Source organism: Bufo bufo, chromosome 6 (genome assembly GCF_905171765.1).
Source record: "Bufo bufo chromosome 6, aBufBuf1.1, whole genome shotgun sequence".
NCBI classification, from domain to species: domain Eukaryota; kingdom Metazoa; phylum Chordata; class Amphibia; order Anura; family Bufonidae; genus Bufo; species Bufo bufo.
This window is the reverse complement of record NC_053394.1, coordinates 384,394,172-384,414,939: the sequence shown is the minus strand read 5'-3', so window position 1 is coordinate 384,414,939 and position 20,768 is coordinate 384,394,172. Positions and strand designations below refer to the sequence as shown.

At 44.0% G+C, this 20,768-nt stretch overlaps 1 pseudogene; it reads right to left on the bottom strand.

Moving 5' to 3' along the window:
- The window catches only part of LOC121003521, a 342,146-nt pseudogene that overhangs the window by 311,560 nt on the left and 9,818 nt on the right, over window positions 1-20,768 (bottom strand).

Below are 20,768 nucleotides of genomic sequence, written 5' to 3'. Positions count from 1 at the left end.
TTAAAATCTTTCCCCTCTTTACAATGGCAGACCTGGTTCTGTGCAGGAATTGTTGTGCTTTTATTTCAGGTTCCACTCTTCAGAGGTTTGGATACTGTCTGATCTGTAGACAGCTCTCCATAATGCAGCAGGAAATTACCTTTTTGAAATATGAGATTTTTAAATTAACCACTAAACAAACTCAGGCTGAGAACATTGCAATGCCACTGCCACAGAGGCCCCCTAGAATAGGGAGATGGGTTACTGTAGGTTCTGGTAGACTGAGAGTTGTGGATAGAAGGCATGTCCCACAGTCTGTGGCTCTCCATAATTCATTTGCAGCACTTTTAGAGTGCAAGAGCAACATGGAGGATGGCTCAAGCACAGTGGGTGAGAAACAATCATCTCCCATGCCTAAAGTATGTAAGACTGCAGCCAAAGACAAAAAGGAGAAGGTGAGGATTGATAGTAAGCAGCTGTTGGTGGGCGATTCCATCATAAGAGGTGTGAAGTTTGAGGAGAATGGTGTTGTGAGATGTCTCCCTGGTGCTACCGCTAGCAGGGATAGACGACGGATCCTTAATATTGTTAGGCAAGCAAAGCAGGAAAGGGAAGTGGATGTTATTCTCCATCTTGGGACAAATGATCTGGCTTGCAATGAGGTTTCAAAGGTGAAAGAAGCTTTTCACACACTTGGAAAGGATATACGGGAGGTTGCATCAACTGTTTCATTCTCTGCAGTTTTGCCTGTGCATAACCTTCAGCATGACAGGAAGATGCGCATTAAGGAATTCAATGTATGGCTTGGTGAATGGTGTCTGAACCAAGGGTTTGGCTTTGTGTCTCATGTTAGCTCTTGTTGGAATGGAAAAGAACTGTACAAGAAAGATGGTTTGCATCTTTCTCTCAAAGGAACGAATGTCCTCGGTGAACAGTTCCAGGTATTTGCTAAGAAGCATTTAAACTAGGAAAGGGGGGCAAAAGAGTGATAATCCAGCAGTCCAACTGCCCCCCGGAACAATGCCAGAAGAGGCCAGTAGCACAAAGGTTAAGAAATGACAAGCTCAGAGTCTTGTCTACAAATGCTCGCAGTCTAGGGAATAAGATCAATGAACTTGAGGCTATAATGGCATCTGAGAATATAGATGTAGTGGCTGTTACTGAGACGTGGTTCAAGGGGAGTAATGACTGGGATATATCAATACCAGGGTTCTCTCTATACAGGAAAGACAGAGAAGGCAAGAAGGGGGGAGGGGTGGCCCTGTATGTGAAAGATAACATAAAATCTAATTTGATACAAGTTAGCGAGAACAATTTAGTGTCAGTTTGGGTTACCGTGCAGCTTGATAATCATAAGGTAACTCGTGTAGGTGTGATATATAGACCACCTAGCCAAGTCAAAGAATTAGATGATCTACTAGTTGAGGAAATAGCTAAAATAACATTTAAGGGGGAAGTTATCATTATGTGAGACTTCAATCTTCCAGATGTAAACTGGAAAACCAAAATAGCTAGTTCTGCCAGGAGTACAGATATTCTAAATTCCCTACTGGGATTATCTCTACAGCAAGTAGTGGAGGAGCCAACCCGGAAGGAGGCCATTTTAGATTTAGTATTCACAAATGGGAATTTGGTATCTGATATTACTGTAGGGGAAAGCTTGGGATCTAGTGATAACCAGTCAGTGTGGTTTACTATAAGTCACACCACACAAAAACAAAAGTTTTAGATTTTGGAAAAACAGACTTTTCTAAAATTAGATTAGTGGCATACAAGTCCCTATCAGACTGGAACAGTTTCATTGGAGTCCAGGAGAAATGGGACTACTTAAAAGTGGCACTATTGAAGGCAACAGAAAATTGCAGTAGGCTTGTCAGTAAAAGCAAAAAAAGGAAGAGACCACTGTGGCACAGGCAGAAGAGAAATTAGCTCAGTCAGGGAAAAAAGGCCAGAAGGCATTCTTCAGATACATAAATGAAAAAAGGAAACTAAAACAAGGAATTACCAAATTAAAAACAAAAGAAGGAAGGTATATAGAAGAAGATAAAGAACTAGCTGACTGCCTCAATGAATATTTCTGTTCAGTTTTTACAAAGCAAAATGAAGGAGAAGGACCTCAGTTAGGAAAGAAGACTAATGAATCTTTTGATGCATGTGTCTTTACAGAGGAAGAGGTTCTAAGTCAGCTGTCTAAAATTAATACAAATAAGTCACAGGGGCCTGATGGGATACACCCAAAGCTATTAAAAGAGCTCAGCGTTGAACTAGCAAAACCATTAACAGATTTATTTAACCAATCGCTGGCAACAGGAGTCGTCCCAGAAGATTGGAAATTAGCAAATGTTGTGCCCATTCACAAGAAAGGTAGTAGGGAGGAATCGGGCAACTATAGGCCAGTAAGCCTGACATCAATAGTGGGGAAATTAATGGAAACCATACTTAAGGAGAGGATTGTGGAACATCTAAAATCCCATGGATTGAAGGATTAAAAACAGCATGGGTTTACTTCAGGGAGATCATGTCAAACTAATCTTATTGATTTTTTTCGATTGGGTGACTAAAATAATAGATGGAGGAGGTGCAGTAGACATCGCTTATCTAGACTTTAGTAAGGCTTTTGATACTGTCCCACATAGAAAGCTTATCAATAAAGTGCAGTCTTTGGGCTTGGACTCCCATATTGTTGAATGGATTAGGCAGTGGCTGAGGGACAGGCAACAGAGGGTTGTAGTCAATGGAGTATATTCAGACCAAGGTCTTGTTACCAGTGGGGTACCTCAGGGATCTGTTCTGGGACCCATATTGTTTAATATCTTTATCAGCGAAATTGCAGAAGGCCTCGATGGTAAGGTGTGTCTTTTTGCTGATGACACAAAGATTTGTAACAGGGTTGATGTTCCTGGAGGGATACACCAAATGGAAAAGGACTTAGGAAAACTAGAGGAATGGTCAAAAATATGGCAACTAAAATTTAATGTTGATAAGTGCAAGATAATGCACCTGGGACGTAAAAACTCAAGAGCAGAATATAAAATCAGTGATACAGTCCTAACCTCAGTATCTGAGGAAAGGGATTTAGGGGTCATTATTTCAGAAGACTTAAAGGTAGGCAGACAATGTCATAGAGCAGCAGGAAATGCTAGCAGAATGCTTGGGTGTATAGGGAGAGGAATTACCAGTAGAAAGAGGGAGATGCTCATGCCGCTCTACAGAGCACTAGTGAGACCTCATTTGGAGTATTGTGCTCAGTACTGGAGACCATATCTCCAGAAGGATATTGATACTTTGGAGAGAGTTCAGAGAAGAGCTACTAAACGGGTACATGGATTGCAGGATAAAACTTACCAGGAAAGATTAAAGGACCTTAACATGTATAGCTTGGAAGAAAGACGAGACAGAGGGGATATGATAGAAACTTTTAAATACATAAAGGGAATCAACAAGGTAAAAGAGGAGAGAATATTTAAAAGAAGAAAAACTACTACAAGAGGACATAGTTTTAAATTAGAGGGGCAAAGGTTTAAAAGTAATATCAGGAAGTATTACTTTACTGAGAGAGTAGTGGATGCATGGAATAGCCTTCCTGCAGAAGTGGTAGCTGCAAATACAGTGGAGGAGTTTAAGCATGCATGGGATAGGCATAAGGCCATCCTTCATATAAGATAGGGCCAGGGGCTATCCATAGTATTTAGTAGGGCTGTCGAATATAATCGATGCATCGATGCATCGCGATTCGACCCCCGGCGATTCTGCATCGATGCGGTTGCTTTAAATAATCGATGCATGTTGATGACGTCAGCGTCGCGTCCGCCGTGCAGCCGAGTCGGAAAAAAGTTTTTGGGTGCCTTCTTTCCCGCCTCCCGCTGACGTGTCAGAGGGGGTGGCCACAACATTGAGTGAGCCAGGTCTGACTGAGTGAGGAGGAGCCGGAGGCGTGGTTTCCGCGCATCTCTGGCTCCCAGTCAGACACTCAGAAGCAGGCGGCAGTGCGGACGTGCGGTGGCTGGCGGCGAGGTAAGTTCTGTCACCTATGAGTATGTAATATCTACCTCCAAAGCGCCTGCCACCTACACAGCATATACACCCACCTACCGCCTGCCACCTACACAGCTCATATTGCCGCTTCTCATACCTTTGCCGCCCGCGCCATGTTTCTTCTTTATTTTTTTCGGTTGTGTCTCTTCTTATTCTTCCCCTCCGTCTACTACAGTGGACGGAACTTTAGGTTCCGGGTCTATGAAAGGCGGTCAAACAGCGGCCCCTAGTGGCCAGTCTGGGAATGTCTACATTTATCTCACACTATTGGAGATTGCTCCCAGCAGGAGGTGATCCACACTGACAACTCTCAGCTAAGGGCAGGGATCTGAAACTGCTGGGGTGTCAGATTTACTGACAGTTACTGATCCTGCACCATCAGAGCCCCTTCACACGTGTATCAGTCCCTACTGAGAGGATGGTTATTGTGGATACAATGTAGCATACACAGGATCTATCAACCTGAAACCTCCAGGACTAACATACTGATGGTCTCTCAGGTTCTTTCACACTTGCGTTTTTCTTTTCCGGCATAGAGTTCCGTCCTAGGAGCTCAATACCGGAAAAGAACTGACCAGTTTTATCCTAATGCATTCTGAATGGAGAGCAATCCGTTCAGGAGGCATCAGTTCAGTCCCTCTTACGTTTTTTGACCGGAGAGAATACTGCAGCATGCTACAGTTTTCTCTCCTGCCAAAAATCCTGAACACTTGCCGGATCCAGCTTTAAACTTATATTGAAATGTATTAGTGCCAGATCCGGCATTAAAATTGCTGCATTGACGGATCCGTTCTTCCGATCTGCGCAGACCTTTAAATCTGTGAAAAAAATAAACACCGGATCCGTTTTTCCAGATGACACCGGAGAGACAGATCCGGTATTTCAATGCATTTGTCAGACGGATCCGCCTGACAAATGCATCCGTTTGCGTCCAGATTGCCGGAATCCTCTGAAAAACAAGGGGACTTGGGTAATAATCTTGATGCATCGTGATGCATCGCCGAATCGAATCGAATCGAATCGTGGACTTGATAATCGTAATCGCATCGAATCGTGAGACGAGTGAAGATGCGCAGCCCTATAGTATATTGGGCAGACTGGATGGGCCAAATGGTTCTTATCTGCCGACACATTCTATGTTTCTATGTATCTATGTTTCTATGAAAGGAACATGTATAAATTTCTAAATGTAGACAGAAAAAATAGTATAACAAGGCCTATATACTAGGAACACTAACGTATAACTACGACTATATACTAGCAACACTAACATATAATTACGACTCTATACTAGGAAAACTAACGTATAACTACGACTATATACTAGGAACACTAACGTATAACTACAACTATATACTAGGAACACTAACGTATAACTACAACTATATACTAGCAACACTAACATATAATTAAGACTATATACTAGGGAGTACCAAAAGGCTCAAACATGTATACATTGTGTACTTAAATTCTTTCGACTTTGGCCTCTGGTCTTTTCCCAGATTGGGGCAAACAGATCCTGGGTAACCTCCACGGCGGCGTCCTTTTTATAACGGTCCTGGTACTCCCCAGACCAAAGATCCCAGATGCAGGGCCTGTCCTTCACCAGGACAATGAGCTTTTCGACGTCCATGATGTGTGGTGTTTTGGGTATTTTTCTCTGTTTGGGCTCCGCAAGGGCTGAAAAGTTGATGCTGCCAACTTTCTCCCTCTTGTTCAGGCTCAAAACAGGCACAGCCAAATGCAGAGATACGCCTACTTCCTGTCTTCAAATCCCATGAGTGTTGCTAAGTTACTTGCGTGAAAAACGCAATGCAGCGCAGTACATCCGGATGCAATGCGTTTTTCACGCAGCCCCATTCACTTCTATGGGGCCTGCGTTGCGTGAAAAATGCTGAATATAGAGATATTTCACGCAACGCAGAAGTGATGCGTGAAAAACAATGCTCATGTGCACAGCCCCATAGAAATAATTGGGTCAGGATTCAGTGCAGGTGCAACGCGTTCAACTCACGCATTGCACCCACGCGGAAAACTCGCCCGTGTGAAAGGGGCCTAAGTCATACAGAGGATTCCTGAAACTGTGCATCATCCTTATTGAACTTTTATGTTACCAATTTCCTTCTGAACATGCTAAAGTGGTATTTATTATTTCCCATCTAGAAGGAAAGTCCTTGGCATGGGCAAATCCTATCTGGGAGAGAGCCAGTCCCATCACTAACAATATTGCTCTATTTCTGGACTCATTTCGCAAAGGGATTGAACCAGATCGTCTCTTATCTGCTTCATCAGCTCTCTCGTGCATCTGTCAAGGTGCACGCTCTGTTGGACAATATGCCATTGAATTCCGTACCTTATCCTCTAAACTGTCCTGGAATTAAAATGTTCTCATTGCTACCTTCTGGGAAGGCCTTAATGGCAAAATCAAAGATGTACTTGGCGGGAAAAGAGATTCCATCTGCTTTGGAAGCCTTAGTGACTCTGGCTACTAGAATCGACATCCGTCTGTCTGAAAGATCCCATGAATGTCTCAGAGAGTCTTCTGCCAGAACACTTAAGCCCTGGGTGGCTCCATCTTCTGTGTCTGCTGTTCCTAAACCCATGCAGGTGAATCATATTAGTCTGTCAGATGATATAAAATGGTACAGTCTCTCTGCTGGTCTTTGCCTATACTGTGGTGGTTATGGCCATCATGTCCACAACTGTCCTAGGAAGTCGGGACTCCAGTGCATTGGGTCATTAGTAGAGGTGACTCTAATTAAAGATAGTGCATCTCGGAAAACCTCTTTTTTTCTGTCATTTGGTAATGCTAGGTTCTCTGTGACAGCCTCCATTGACTCTGGGTCAGCAAGAAACTTTCTGCACCAGGCTGTGGTTGATCAGTATCGAATCCAAGTTCGACTACACAAGAATCCCTTGGTTGTGACATCGGTCAACTGCAAAGCCCTATCCGAATCTGTGTTATATGACACTGAACCTCTGGATCTTCAAGTTGGAGTTCTACATTCTGAGGAGATTTCCCTGTATGTACTTCTGGAACTCTGTCATGTTTGGGCTAGTCCATAAATCCATCCTGGAATGGAAATCAGGAGAGATAATCCACTGGCAACTGTTGTGCCAAGGAAAGTGCCTGACCTCTGTACAGCCAAAAGTTCACTCCCAACCACCTGCAAATTTAGAAGGCCTACCTTCTGTATATAATTGGTTTGCGTATGTCTTCAATAAAAAAGGAGCAGAGACTTTTCCTCCTCATAATCCGTACGATTTCCCCTTTGATCTGTTGCCTGGATCTACTCCTCCTCGTGGTAGGGTGTATCTCCTCTCACCCGAATCTCAAGCGATGGCTGACTACATCAAGGAGAATCTGGAAAGAAGGTTAAATCGCAAGTCCATATATCTGGCTGGGGCTGGCTTCTTTTTTGTAAAAAAGAAAGATGGATCTCTTTGTCCTTGCATTGATTATCGTGGACTAAACAAAATCACACTTTGTCTTTGATTTCTGAACTTTTTGTTAAATTCTGTGGTGCCAGGATATTCTCTAAACTGGATCTGCATGGAGCCTACAATTGGATCCGTATCCGTAAAGGCGATGAGTGGAAAATGGCCTTCAGTACCCGTAACGGACATTATAAGTATCTAGTAATGCCGTTTGGTCTGTGCAACACACCTCCCATTTTTTAGGAATGTCCAAAAAAGAGGTGCCAGGGATCTCCAAATGAAGGGCAGTGGCAAAAATGTTGCTGGAGCCGGCAGAAATAACAGCAGAAGAAGGATGGGGGGTGGTAGTAGCAAGTGCAGCAACAGGCAAGAGCTGCCAGTCATCTGTGACATTTTGACGATCATTCCCGCTGTCCTGAAATGGTTGACTCAGTCTTCAACATCATCTCAACTGACATCAGATACCCACAGCCAGGAGGGGGTGGGTTCTTCTGACACCACACTTATGTGGCATGGCCCAGGTACAAGCTCTGTGCCCTCATCTGTCCTGAACCTGCCTCTTTCTTTTGCTGATCCTTCTGCCAGGCAAGCAATTTATGCCGCCCGCTTTGCTCTGCTTTTTAGCAAGGAAGATATTACTGAGGACAGTCAGCAGCTACTGCGCAGTCCAGATTTAAAGGAGAGGTCCGCTGTTTCCTCCTGTAGGCATGCAAGTAGTGACGATGACAGTTGAGTGGGAGCAAATGTTGCGAGCGGTCAAGGATGCGGCCATGAGACTAGTGAGGGTGACATAAGTGATAAGCAGAAAGTAGTGGATGATGTAGCCAATCGCACATGAGAGCCAGGTGAAGAGGGGGCTTCATCATCATCATCATCAGGGAGTGAGAATGCCAGCGTGTCCTTGAGACAGCGGCAGCATGTGGCTGAGCCAGCAGGCTGCAAGCGTGGCCTTCAGCCAGCAGAGTGTCAGCAGTGTAAGATCTGAAGCCAAATGTGCTCAGGGTAGACTGTCTGCTACTCAGGAGCCTACCTCTCCGGAAACAACTAACGGTGCAAGTCTTCATAGAGACAGCGGGAGTTAGTCAGCACGCAGTGGTGGGGGTAAAATGCCGAACTTAACGATGTGGGAATTTTTCAACAAGTCACCAGAGGACGTCAGCGTGGCCATATGTAGAATCTGTGGACAGAAGGTGAAGAGTGGCCATGGTGCCAATGTGTCACCACGGCCCTGCGTCGATACATGGAGCATCACCATAAAGTGGCCTGGGAAAACCATGGTGCTAATGTAGTGGTACAGCCTGACGCATCTCCCAGTAGTAGGTACACCTTTTCCAGCAGTCAGGACTCCACCACCTCAGCAGGAGGGAACAGTGTTTCCTTCCCATTGTCTACTGGTCCTGATGCTCCTCGTCATGTGTTTCGGCAGCAATTGATCACCGAGGCGATTGCAAAAAGACAACAGTATACGTGCACTCATCCAACAGCACAGAAGCTGAACGTGCTCCTGGCGAAGTTGCTGGTACTAAAGTCCCTACCTTTCCATGTGGTTGACTCTGCACATTTCAAAGAACTGACAGCTTGTGCCATGCTAAGGTGAAGAGTCCCATGCCATCACTATTTCTCTAAAAAAGCTGTACCAGCCCTGCACATGTACATACAGCAGAAGGTGGGCCAGTCCTTGAGCCTGTCTGTGTCTGGCACAGTTCATGGCACCGCCAACGTGTGATGCTGTAACTATGGTCAAGGACAATATACATCCTTTACAGCCCACTGGGTAAATGTGGTTCCAGCCTAGATACACCAAGAACTTGGCCAGGTGATCGCAATGCCGCCTCCACGTTTTCAAGCTGTGATTCCAGCACCACCTATCGTTCCTGTCCTTCAGCATACCACCTATGCAGAGCATGGCGGTGTCAGTCTGTTCTGCACCTGGCCAGCCTGGCGAACTGAGTCAAATCGGGGAGGAACTGCTCCACGTCTTCAACCAAGAAATTGAATCCTCGCCAACTGAATATCGGAACCATGGTCACCAATAACGAGAAGAACATTCTATTGGTCCTGCATCAAGGAGGGCTGACCCATGCGCCCTGCATGGCGCACATCTTTAATCTAGTTGTAACACAGTTCCTGAAATCTTCCACCTAACTGCAAGACGTCTTGAAAACGGCCAAGCAACTGCATGCACTTCAGCCACTTTTACAGTACAAAACACGCCCTCCTTGAGCTGCAAAGGCAGAATAGTGTTTCCCAACATCACCTCATATGCAACGTTTCCACATGTTTGAACTCCATCCTCCACATGTTGGACTGACTATATGAGCAGAGAAAGGGTGTCAATGATTCCTTGATGATGCAAGCGGACAGGGGTACTCCCCTATGTAACTTCGACGTTACCCAGTGGCAGCTCATGCGTGACACTTGCAGTTTGCTTAGGCCCTTTGAGGAGACCACTTTATTTGACAGTCGCCAGAACTATGGGATGAATGATGCCATTCCACTCCTTGACATCCTGAAGCAGATGCTCATTAGTCTGGCTGGCGAGGGTGATAGGAGACATGGTGCTTACATTTTACGGTCACCTGAGCCCTGTGGGGGCTGAACTGGTGGAGGAGGAGGATGAGGAGGAAGACATTAAAGCACAGGAATTGTATACAGAAATAGGTGGTTTATCTCCCCAAGTGACAGGAGAGGAACATGAGGAGCTGGAGAGTAATATGGGAGACCAGGCAGATGACACCGACAGACCGTGGCGTATGCAGTGGAGATGGAGGCAGGGGCTCCTTTCGATTCCCTTGTGCAAATAGCCAGATACATGCGGAGTTGCTTGCATAGTGACAACTTCATTATCACCATTCGGAAGAGGTGAACTACTGGCTCTCCACCATGTTGGTCCCTCACTACCAGGCCAAAATGGGGGCCTTTTTACACCTCCTGAGGAATGATAAACGTAACTACTATCGAGACATCCTATGTAGTTGGTTGGTCTCTGCCTATGTGCCCCATTGCCCATCCTCACAAAGGTCTGACCCGGGGGACCCTCTGAGCACACGCTCCACTGCCATGACTGCTGGGGGGCAGGAGGAGCACCAGCTCCATCAGCAGCAAGATAAAGGGGTTGGCCACTTTCTGGTTATTGTTGACCAATATGCATGTAAGATGATTATATGACACTTACTAATATAGCTTTTGTTGATTTTATGTGACGTTTGCTATATTTCATAAGTTGTGTCCCCTTGTTGTGCAAATCTTCTGTGCTGTCCACACAGGAGATCTGTCCATAAGACGGCCGCTGATGGAGGGTCATGTGACCAAGCAAAAATAACTCCAGACACATCACTCAGCCTTCTCCACTCAAATACACCATATCTGCCATCTGCACTTGAAATTTGAAGGGTTTAGTGCAGGTGTAATTTGCCTGGTCACATGACCCTCCATCAGCAGCCATTTTATAGACAGGACTGCTGTGTGGACAGCACAAAGGACTTGGCTAAAAAAAGAGAATACCTTATTACATTCCCATTTACTCATTTTGCAAACACATTGATTAACACTAGCCAGAAAGTGGCCTACTCCTTTAAGTCTTGAGCCTCTAATGAGTACTTTTCTTCACCTGCCTACTGAAGAAAACACCCAGCAGCAGCAGGACATGGAACCAGCAGCTGGTGGCATACTTGGATTGTACCCTGTAATCCCAGATCCCCTGGACTACTGGGCAGCCAAACTTGAATCGTAGCCGCAACTGGCCGTGTTTGCTCTGGACAAGTTTTCCTGCCTAGCCAGCAGTGTGGCATCAGAGAGGGTGTTCAGTGCGGCGGGGGGCAGAGTTACCCCAAAGAGAACTCGCCTTTCAACACAAAATGTAGAGAGATTAACCTTTGTAAAGATGAATCAGGCTTGGATCAGCCATGATGTCCACACACCAATCCCTGATGCATCAGACTAGATCATTCTGGCAGTAATGTTCTGATTGCAGTGTGCTGCCACACCAGGACAGGGCCACTATGTTACCTCCGCTTGCTTTTTCCACCCTCACCACTCTGTGACTGGGCCACTATGTTACCTCATCTTGCTTTTGCCACCCTCGCACAACTAGTGTCCGTGTTTGGCCTTGTTGTCATCACCATATATTTGACCCCTCTTATCGGTCAGCAGAACCGAAAAATGAAGACCACAACGGATCCTGTCTTTGATGCATCCATAAGGCCTCTATCACACGGTCAGTATTATGCATCAGGATTTGATCAGGAGTTGGAAGCCAAAAGCAGGAGGGGTCCAAAACACAGAAGACATGCAAATAATCCCGTCACGTGTCATCTCTGTTTTGGACCCACTCCTGTTTTTGCCTTACCAATACTGACCAAATATTGACCGTGTGAAGGCAGATGCTCAAAAGACAACTTGTATCAGCGTGTAACAGAACAGGTTCTCTAGCAATCTAACAATCCTCTCTGTTAGGCCACTTTCACACTTGCGTTTTGAGTGGATCCATCGTGGATCTGCAAAAACGCTTCAGTTCAGATAATACAACCGCCTGCATCCGTTCTGAACAGATCCGTTTGTATTATCTTTAACATAGCCAAGACGGATCCGTCATGAACTTCATTGAAAGTCAAGAGGGGACGGACTGGTTTTCTATTGTGCCAGATTGTGTCCGAGAAAACTGATCTGTCCCCATTGACTTACATTGTGTGCCAGGACGGATCCGTTTGGCTCAGTTTCGTCAGACACTGCTTGCAGCTTTTTGGTGTCCGCCTCTAAAGCGTTATGGTGACTGAACATAGGCAAACTGATGCATTCTGAGTGGATTCTTTTCCATTCAGAATGCATTAGGGCAAACTGATCCATTTTGGACCGCTTGTGAGAGCCCTGAACGGATCTCACAAATGGAAAGCCAAAACGTGAGTATGAAAGTAGCCTTAGTAGTCTGTCTTGGATGTCAAGATCCCTCATGTAACCACTGCTCCTGTTGTGGATATGAGACTGAAAAATCTGAGGCCATTACAAGATGGCGCTGGCATCCGGGATCACTCCCCACTTATCTATAGTTTACATTCCTTAGCTATGCTAATTGTGCAGAAGTGAAAATTTATTTTTGTATAATGACCAATGGAACACTGCCACGATCCTCAGGGAGGATGCCCTCTCTCATGTGCATATATACTGCTTAACTTTCTCTAACAAATTAGAATTTTGCTTTGATCTTTGAGAGGTGTCAGTGTGGTTTTTCTCCGTCATGCACGTACTAACAACTTGCAGTTTGGAGCAGACAGTTGATAAGATAGCACAGCTTGTGTGCATTCAAAACAGTTAGCGCCCAACGTGGGGCAAGGGTGAAATTGTTCTGACTGAGCAGCCACATGAAATATCGACTGGTGGGTCGGACGCAGACGAGGGAGGAGACTGCGCAGCTTAGAGAAAGGTAAGAAAACTAGTTATCTTACCTGATATCCCTTCTGTGCCTCCGCTTTGTGTAGTGCGTGGGACAGCTGGACACCAGACCAAATAAGCCCTTGTCCCAAGAACGTGGTCAAAGTGTATTATCAACTGTCTGTGGTTTGACAGGGACTTCAGAGGAAATATACATATGTGGGGATTTGCTCTGGATGCAGTATAGAGGCAAGGAACCAGGGTGTAAATCAACTTCAGTGTATAAATTGACACTCAGAAAAAATATCACAGTCTTGGTGCTTGTTCACACACAGCAAAACATAACAATGGTCACCTGGAATCCTTGGTGTCAGTTCACACCCAGCCATATGCTCAGCCACAGACAAGTTCACTGGCAGGTTTCCAGGCGGCCTGCACGCCTGTTTGTAGACCTCAGCACAGAGTACTTCACAGCTTTTATGTCAGATGGAGGATAATCTAGGAGTAGCCACCCACCCAGCACTTTGGCTACTCCCAGTAAGAGCCGTCCCGGATCGGCTTTACAGCCATACTAAACAGCTGAAGTGTCAGACTGCAAAGCAACTAATGACACTTCAGCAAAAAGAAACGTCTCTTACCTCACCGAGGCCAGAAACCTCGATGACATGTACCGACCATCAATGATGGCCCCTTGTTACTTCCTACAATAGTTAGATGTGTTCCAACTTTAGACAGTTGATGATTAAAAATATTTACTCGTCCTACCAGCAGTAGACTATTGTCACGTTGGTAGGCATGTTCCTATTGGTGTCGCGTATCTGTCACACCGATAGATGTCTTGCAGTTAATATGAAAAAGAGAATCATATTAGTGGATGGAGTATAGGCTGTTGTAACGGATATCCTCGGAAAATGAGGAAGGGCTCATATTACGTATATGCCAGGGGTGTAAAACACGGGCTGTCATGTCATTGAGTATAACTGAAGTCCCTTCCCAGAAGGACAGAACAGGTTATCGGTAGCTGTCCTGTAGCTGCAGGGAGTTAGGAAAGTGTTCAGATTGAATGTACATGTAAAGATAACTTAGAGAGATTGACAGTGCGGGCGGCATTAGAAGCCTTCCGGCTGGGAGCAGTGTACAGTATTCAGTATAATGAAGACTTAAAAAGAAGAGAAGAAAATGGAGGCAGACAACTTAGCATCTGGCAGTTACACCGACCACCTGATTGTCTCAGAGAGAAGGAGAGAAATTCATTAAGATCACAGGAATTTATGAGGAGAAAGTGCTGACAAGTAAGAAAGGAATGCTTCAAGATAACAACGTAGTAAAGGATGCAGAAGCATGGTATAGAACAGCCAGAGAGATGACGAAATTAGGCTGGACAGAAATGTATGATGAAAAGACAAATTATTACTTTTATATGCCGCCAACACAGCCCCTAAAATGGCACCGGAGGACTCTGCCATGCTTCAGCAGGCACGACCCCCACCATATTATCAGCCCCCTCAGTCTCCGGAGGGGTGGATCTGTGAAGTATGTCATTGCCAGAATCCCACAGGGAGGAATGTCTGTTACAGCTGTGGTGCGGCAAAACCACGCCCCAGGCCCACCTCCTTGTACCCGGTTATCACACAGGATGGCACACCCTATGTACCAGCTTCCGCTCCGGCAGCCATCTTAACTAATCCAACTGACTCTCCGGCAGCCATCTTAACTAATCCCATTTTCTCCCTGGCAGCCATCTTAACTGAGGTAACTTCACTCCCTGCCCAGCGGCCATCTTAGTTACTGGTATTTTTCCTGATACGGCTACAAGCATGAAACAATACACATAGATCTAAGTAGCACCACATAGAGTACTCAACTCAGTGAAGAATACACATTTACCTATAATTAGTTATTACTTGTAGTATTGTTTAATTAGATGAAATGCCTTAACTTCTATGTTTTTTCCTTTGCTAGGATTAAGTCTGCACTTGGAGGCAACTTCATCTCGATGCATCACAGGTTGTTGTGGTTGATGCAGATGTTCAGGACTCCAAGTCAAGGGAAATCAGGTGAAGATATTAGGTTAAGTCCTGCATTTGATACAAAGTCAAGTGAAGTACTGGGCCCTGGGGGTCCTGCCCATCTGCTCAAATAACAAAAGGAGGGGATTGTGATGGAAATAGTCTCAACTGTGGTAAACTTTCTGTTTTTCTGAAGAATGCTAACCTTGAGATAAGAATCTGCAAATGCTTAACTACTAAAATGCCATTGTACTATTTTTCAAAAAGTAGAAAAAACGAAAATGGTCAACAAGATATGATTTCCATCTAAAAATGTTCCCACATTTTGATTTCTGAATATGGCTTCTCTCCTGTGGTGGTCAGCAAGGGTTGACTTTAGAGTAAATAATTTCCCAAATTCTGAAAGGCTTTCTTCCCAGTGTGATTTATTTGATGTCTAATAGGATCTGAATTCTGGATAAAACATTTCCCAAATTCAGAACATAAAAATGGCTTCTCCCCTGCGTGAGTATTGTGACTTCTAACAACATCTGATTTCTTACATTCCAACCACTAATAGTTTTGTTCATCCAAGTAATTCTGACATGGTTATAGTCAAATATTGTACTTCATACTGAAACAAATTGGTTAACTTTATTAAAAAATTATATATATTTGAAAAATTGTACCGCATGACTGTACGTCATGATCACGCGGCACGGTTTTGAAGACTTATTACGTACTGACAGGGAGGGCGTAAGGTCAGCTTGGCACAGCCCCAGCCAAACGGGCACAGGGAGTGAGAGAGGGTGGCCCACGCTACCTACGGCATGGCACAACACTTGCTCACAACCCTGACAGGCTAAGAGAGCCCTTTCACTACCCCAGTGAGACAGAGCCCCGCTAGCCCAGTAGACTGCCACCAGTTCCTCGTTGGATATAAGCCTGGTCCATTAACATGGTTATATTGGTTCAGAAACCAACCCTGGTAGCATGTAATGTAATACCGAGACACGAACGTGTGGATTCGTGGATTGAGACAACAGAACAGCGCAAGAATAAATTATATATTTAATTGCCTTAAAGGGGTTGTCTCACTTCAGCAAATTACATTTATCATGTAGAGAAAGTTAATACAAGGCACTTACTAATATATTGTTATTGTCCATATTGCTTCCTTTGGTGGCTAGACTCATTCTTCCATCACATTATATATGTCTCGTTTCCATGGTTACGACCACCCTGCAATCCAGCATTGGTTGCCATGCTTGCACACTAAAGAAAAAAGCACTGGCTTCTCTGCTGGCCGGGACCATAGGAATGCACATAGGCCGGCACTTTTTCCTATAGTGTGCAAACATGGCCACCAATCCTGGATTGAATGGTGGTCGCAACCATGGAAATGAGAAATGCATAATGTGATGGAAAAATTTGTCTAGCCAGTAAAGGAAGCAATACGGATAATAATAATACATTAGTAAGTGCCTTGTATTAACTTTCTCTACATGATAAATGCCATTTTTGAAGTGAGACAACCCCTTTAAGGGAGCACTAGACATAACACTATATACACAGATTATATACAATGGTCAGCTATGCAAATACAGGTGTTAATACAGTCAGAGTTAACAGATAAAAATCAGTTACCAGATACATATGAGGTCCATTAAAGTTGTAATCTTGTAGAATTCTTGGATGATATAATCCTTAGCTGTAGTCACATGGGAGGCAGTGAGGACAGCGAGTTTCTAGGTCTCTCCAAACATATGGGCACTTCATAATTTTTTATGAACTCCTGGTTCCATGATGTCTGGGGAGTTTCTTTATAGTTGTTGACCAACTCAGCCCCCATCAGTGGTGCCGAGCTGCCAGCTTGTCTGAGCCGAGTGTGACACGTAACCACAGGGTCTGCTTTGAAGCACGGCCACCTTTGGAGCCTGTTTCCTATGCCAATTCCCTTCACTTGAGCAAATGGGCAAGCATTAAATCCTAACTCCACATATATACCCCATATATTCAAAATCTTTATCAGAAATATATTTCCATGCGCTTAGTTTTATTTTAAATATCTATCAATTGAAGAACGAAGTCATCTGAATCAAAAGGTAGGCAATCTTTATTTCTTACAAAGAAAAAATGTGGGGGATTGAGTCAGCACAACCTGTATGTAGGTGCACATCACTATGGCGAAATACATATACAAACGGAAAATGCAAATATAATAGCACTCTGCATCCAGCATTTTGCCCTGCCTCCATGCTGGATGAAGGATTGGTGTACATTTTGGCCAAAGCGTAATAAGCCACTCACCACGTCAAGGTCGCCTCTATTGAGTGGTCCCTAACACTAGTTCCTACCTGTTTATGGGCCATGACAGCCACACAAAGTCCAGGGAATGCAGGTGCAGCATGCACGCGATCTCCTTGGAGTCATGCACACCTGACCAGTCAATCTGTCCTGGAGGCTGGTTTTAAAGTCAGTATAAAACTGAGTCTGCTTATATAGAACCTACCAGTAGACATTTGGCTCCAGGAGAAGTATATGGTGGGCTCAGCGTGCATGTTGGTACTTGCATCCCTGGATCCGATGAAAGCTGTAATGGCACCGGACGGGGTTAAAAGCAGAGTGTGCTTGGCTTGCATGCTGACCTGCATTCCCTGGACTTTGTGTGGCTGTCATGGCCCATAAACAGGTAGGAACTAGTGTTAGGGACCACTCAATAGAGGTGACCTTGACGTGGTGAGTGGCTTATTACGCTTTGGCCAAAATGTACACCAATGCCTCATCCAGCCTGGAGGCAGGGCAGAATCCTGGATGCAGAGTGCTATCACATTTGCATTTTCAATCTTTATTTCTTGCCGACAGTGAGACAACCAAATAACACACGATACAATGTTGTCAAGCTCTGCTAAGCAGCTGTCTGAATATACTAGGAGTCCAGGATTTATATAAGGTTCCTTATGTAAGCAATAAAGAGGTAAGCTATATAATAATAATCTCTATAACTAGGCAGGTTAGTCGATACTTTGCACAGAACATATAACAGGATGTTTCTATAGAATATGACAGGATGATGAGGCAGGATGTTCTATAAACTGTTGACCCAGATGTTCTCTGCAGTTGTGCTTCATTACCCAAGTCAACAGTCTTTAGAAAAATCACTTTGTTAACCATTAAAATTATATGAATTTCAAAAGCTTTTCCAATATGGTGTAGTGGATGAATCCGGTTATGTCGGAGTTGCTTCAACTGAAGAGATTGGTCACCACCTCTGTCTAAGGCACAGGATGGATCTGTGGAGTTCTGGTGCCAGAGTTACTGTAGACCAACTGATTGGTGGGGATGCCAGCTGTCAAACCCCCCACCAATATGATACTTATGGCCTATCCTGACAACAGGCTATCGAGAGCACATTACTGGAAAGCCCCTTTAATGACATACACATTATAGTCATTTAGAGCATGGGGCGGTTTAATGGTCCAAGCATCATTTCAAACTCCAGCTGCTTATTCTTTAAATATGCAAATTGACAATAGTTAAAATTGCATCCCCGTTTTGGTCATATTAATAGGTTTTTTTTGTTTCATGTGAAAAGGCCGACTATTCTGGCGGTTTCGGCAGTTGTAGACTATTTTTCCATTTTATTCTCACTTGTATTTTATGATATATTTTGATAGTTTTAAAATATATATTGGCTGGTGGGACATTTACAAAAAAAAAATTATTTTGAAAAGTTTCTTTATAACTGAGGCATGCAAATGTGGCAAGTGAAGCTTGTGCAGCATAACGGCCCTGCCTAGCAAGATAGAAACCACTATGTGCACAGAACAAGCAATCACCGACAGAATATATTAAGGGGCAGCATCCAAAACCATCCATGAGAACAGTAAAGGATCACTACACCCCCCCCCCCATTCGAGCTATCGTCATTACTTCTAGAAGTACAGATGTAGCAGGGTTAACACACAAACTCTCAACTCAAAATGGTCACAAAATGTAACATATCCAATAAATATATTTTATATCATATCATCTTCAATTATAAAACTAAAAAATCCAGAGCTGGTGGGACATACGATAAAAAATAACCAAGGATTCACCCACTGGTAAATTCATGTGAGATGAGTAAACTATATGACTTCTACAAATACAGGGGTGGCGGGGACCCCACTTGTTGGATTTATCTACAGATAAATTTTGGTCAGGGTGTGTAGATTAAGAAGATATTTCTCTAGGAAGACGAGTAATGGCTTCTATGTAATTAGGCAATCCTAGCCTGGATCACTTTTTGGGTGCACTTGCACATTACTGATGAAATGTGCCCAGTACGACCAGAGCTGATGTTTTTTTTTAATGTTACAAATACTTATAGGGGTAGAACAGACCGGGGCTGGAATAGGCAGGTTGTTATCCTTTTATATCAGGCCCTGGTTTTGTGCTTCACCAGGTTTGGTTGAAAGATACATTACTCCCATAGATTTACGATGTGTCACGCATAGAGGCTTACTCTTATCAGTGGTAGCCCCTCTCTCTATTACTACCCCTGTGCTGTCCCATGCTCAGTTAGAGGTAGGTGGAGCGTCCTTAAAAATGATTTTATGGATTTAGGTCACAAGCTTAGGGCAAAGACCTCAAACGCAGTGTTTTCCAAAATCCTACCTGTACCACGAGCCACACAAGAAAGGCAGCGGGAGATTAGGGAGGTTCTAACTTCTCTGTTGGCTACAGGCTCTATTGTAGGAATGGGCTGCACCTCAATGGGGAAGGGGCGTCTGTTTTGGGGGAGAAGATGGCTAGAAGGTTGGAGGACTGTTAAAACTAGGGACTGAGGGCGGGGGGGGGGGGGGGAGTAATTACATTATAAAAGGGGAAGCTAGTGCAGATAGAGACCTGGGGCAAGGTAATAGAACTGGGGGGAAAATGCAAGGAGGGAGTAGAGCTGTTCAGAAGAAAAGGTGTAGTGTAAAAAATATACATAAACCTCTTAATTGTATGTATACTAATGCCAGAAGCCTGACTAATAAAACTGGGGAACTAGAATTAGTGATGTGTGAGGAGGACTATGACATAGTGAGAATAACTGAGACATGGCTCGATGATAGCTATGACTGGGCGGTTAATGTACAGGGTTACAGTCTGTTTAAAAAGAATTGCCAAAACCTGAGAGGGGGAGGGGTCTGCCTGTATGTAAAGTCCTGTCTAAAGCCCACAGTCCGAGAAGATATAAGTGAGGGACATGAACATGTGGAGTCACTGTAGGTAGAAATACATGGAGTAAAAAAAAATATAATAAAATAATAAAAGGAGTTTATTATAAGTCACCTAATATACCAGAGTCCACAGAAAATCTACTACTAAACGAGATAGACGAGGCGGCAAATCATAATGAGGTGGTTATTATGGGGGACTTTAACTACCCAGATATAGAGTGGGAAACTAAAACCTGTTCATCTCATAAAGGAAACAGGTCATTGGCAATAACCAAAGACAATTACCTTTCTCATCTGTTTCAGGGCCCGACTAGAGGGACGGACATACTGGACTTAGTAACCAATAGACCTGACAGAACAACAGATGTGCAGGTTGGGGGACACCTAAATAGTGACCATAAAGTAATAACCTTCCAATTGTCATTCAAAAGATTGTTTCTTCAGGGAGGAACAAAAATACCAAACTTCAAAAAAGCTAAATGTAGCCAACGAAGAGAGGCCATAGGCCTAACTAACTAGGACAAAGTCCTCAACAATAAAAATACAGCCACAAAATGGGATATTTTTAAAAGCATCCTAAAATCTAATTGTGAAAGGTACATACCTTATGGGAATAAAAGGTTAAGGAACAAGAAAAAAAAAGAAAAAATGTTGAAAAATTGAAATGTAAAGAAAGCAATAAATGACAAAAAGATAGCATTTAAAATCACTAAAACAGGAGGGTTGCGCGGAAGCATTAACAAACTACAAG